Source organism: Chiloscyllium plagiosum, chromosome 3 (assembly GCF_004010195.1).
Source record: "Chiloscyllium plagiosum isolate BGI_BamShark_2017 chromosome 3, ASM401019v2, whole genome shotgun sequence".
NCBI lineage: Eukaryota > Metazoa > Chordata > Chondrichthyes > Orectolobiformes > Hemiscylliidae > Chiloscyllium > Chiloscyllium plagiosum.
The window spans coordinates 126,667,681-126,670,632 of NC_057712.1; positions in this window are offsets into that span (position 1 = coordinate 126,667,681).

A 2,952-nucleotide genomic window follows, 5' to 3' on the forward strand; every position below is an offset into this window, starting at 1 on the left:
GGTGGGGTGTGTAATTGATTAAGGGGTGGTGTAGTGGGGTGTGTAATTAATTAAGGGGAAGTGTAGTGGGGTGTGTAAAGGATTAGGGGAGATGTAGTGTGGGGGAGACATAAATTGGGAGGTTTTTAATTATCCAACCTTGCCTGGTAACTATAAATGTAGCCGGAGTAGGACCCTCTGCACTTTCCAATGCTAACCATTTATTTGGAGTGCCCCAGGTGCAGGGGAATTATCCATTGGAATCTGCAATTTTCTGGCAAATTCCCAGATACCGTATTCTGCAGGATCTTGGTGAACAACTCCAATCTACAATCTCGCTGTTAACATCCAGACCAATGTACGATGCATTCAAGATGCAATTCTCCACATCCGATTTCTCAATTAGCTGCAGGTTGTTCCATTGTTCCAAACTAATACGGCATTTGCAATGTGGCGACATAGGAATTGTTAGACACAGAAAGACCAAGGGTGGTCTAATTCATCACCTACTATCCTGGCTATCACACCACACACCAGCGAAAGAGTGAGCTACTCGTTGTAACCAAATGTATAAAAAGGAAAAGCATAGACCAAAGTGAACATAAGAGATAGAGGCTGGCGAAATGATAATGAGGAACCAGGAATCGGCAGTGAAATTGAATAAATATTCTCCATTAGTCTCCGCAGTAGAGGATATTGATAATGTTCCAAAAATTCTAAATAGTCCAGGGTCAGAAGGGGCAGAGGAAGTCCATAAAAATGGAATAACTGGGCGACGGAGGAGGCCATTCAGCCCCTCAAAGCCTCCTCTGCCATTCAATACTATTCCGGCTGATCTTATCTTTGCCTCTGCTCCATTCTCCTTTTCACTCTCCATAACCCTTCAACCTGTTAATAATTAAAAATCTCATCTCTCTCCTCCTTCAATTTATTCAATACCCCTGCATCCAACACACTCTTAGGTTAGTGAATTCCACAGATTCATGACTCGTTGAGAGAAGTCGTTTCTCTTAATTTCTTTTTAAACCTGCCTCTCTGAACCCTAAAAGGATAACCGCTCATTCTGGCTTGTCCCACAAGGTGAAACATCATTCTATGTTGCCTTTGTACATTCCCTTTAGCATCTTCCATGCCTCAATTAAATCTTTCATCCTTCCAAACTCAGTGCGTGTAGGCCTAAACTTGTAACTTATCAGAGACTGACGTCAGAATTCATAGAATCTCTCCACTGCAATCAGAGGCCATTCAGCCCATCAGATCTGCACCAACCCGCCAAAGATCATCAACAGCCAAACCTACTCCTCCATTTCCCATGGCCAATCCACCTAACCTGTGGACTGTGGGCAGAAACCCACACAGACATGAGAGAATACGCAAGCACCTCACAGACAGTCTCCCGAGGGTGGAATCGAACCCGGGTTCCAGGCGCTGTGAGGCAGAAGTGCTAACCACTGAGCAACCAGCTACAAATTCCCAGCTACAACTGCGGAGCTCAGTAGGAACATTAAAAAACAAACACAAACAGGGTGGCAAACCTTGGGGATCTGATGCCTGTATTCCCACTGAGTACACACATTCACATCAAACACTTAGATGTCCCTCGGTGTGCATTTAAAAGCTTGGGCGTTTCTTTATAGCGTGTGTGCCACACATCCTTAATTACTGAATTGTTTGTTTAGAAAAGATATACATGTGCATTTATGTTTCCTGTTTTTTTTTGAGTACATAAGATGTTTCCAATTGAAGTCAGTGAATCGGGGGTGAGTCAGCAATTTACATTTAGTTAGTTCCAGTGATATGAGACCCATATTTTGTGGTACTATCATCTCTTGCTCAGAAGGTTGGGAATTGAAGAACAGGAGTTATACTTTGGGAATTTGAATCATGGAACTATAAGATAATGTTGTGCCACCTTTCAGATTAGACATTAAAATGAGATTCAAATCAGGATTATAGCAGGAGATCCATTTTCACTTTGTTCAACTGCAACAGATTAAAAGATGGTCCATGAATTTGAAATCGTGTCAACTGTGTTAAACTAGGTTGATACTCGGCAGTTTTGGTTGTTTTATCTGACTGTATCTGGATGGATATATGAATAGGAAGTGTTTAGAGAGATGTGGGCCAAATGCTGGCAAATGGGAGCAGATTAATTCACGATATGAACGAGTTGGACCAAAGAGTCTTTTCCGTGCTGTATGACTCTATGACTCTCGGTGACTTGTGGCATGTTTAGGGGAACATTGTGATGTCGTTCCTTGTGAGATGAGCAAGTTTGGGCAAGGATGGCAGAATAGCAGAGGGATCCCTGCCTGAGCAGAGGGGAGATTTCTCACCCAAACTTCGATACTTTATCCAAGTCTCACTGGGAAGAGCAGACAGCAAGGGAATTCCATCGGGAACATTGAAAACTGGCAGTGAAAAGACATCGCAACTAATCGCATTGTACAAGCAAATAGGGACAGATGTTCATCTTTGTTGCATGGATGCAAACTGCAATGGCCAATCACGTGGCCCATGTAGCATCTACCATCTATTCCCCTGAAATCAGTTGATTGACAATCTTTTATCATTTAAAAAGTTGGGTCATCAGTAGGTTACTACACGGTCAGAGAGGGTAAAAATGATGCCTTGTAACATCTGGGGTGGGTACCAGGGAATGGGGATAAACAGATGCCCTCCATCAGGGTATGTCTTTCCACTCTGAGACCATCAATCCCAATACACACTGATCCTCCAAGTCTCTCATTCAGTGGCGACTGGTATGGGTGGGCTTAACCTAAGGGTGACCACATTTCAGGCATGGGGAAGGGTTAGGAGAAAGTGAGGACTGCAGATGCTGGAGGTCAGAGTCGAGAGGGTGGTGCTGGAAAAGCACAGCAGGTCAGGCAGCAACCGAAGAGCAGGAGAGTCGATGTTTCAGACATAAGCCCTTCATCAGGAATGTGGTTTGTGAGCCGAGGAGCTGAGAGA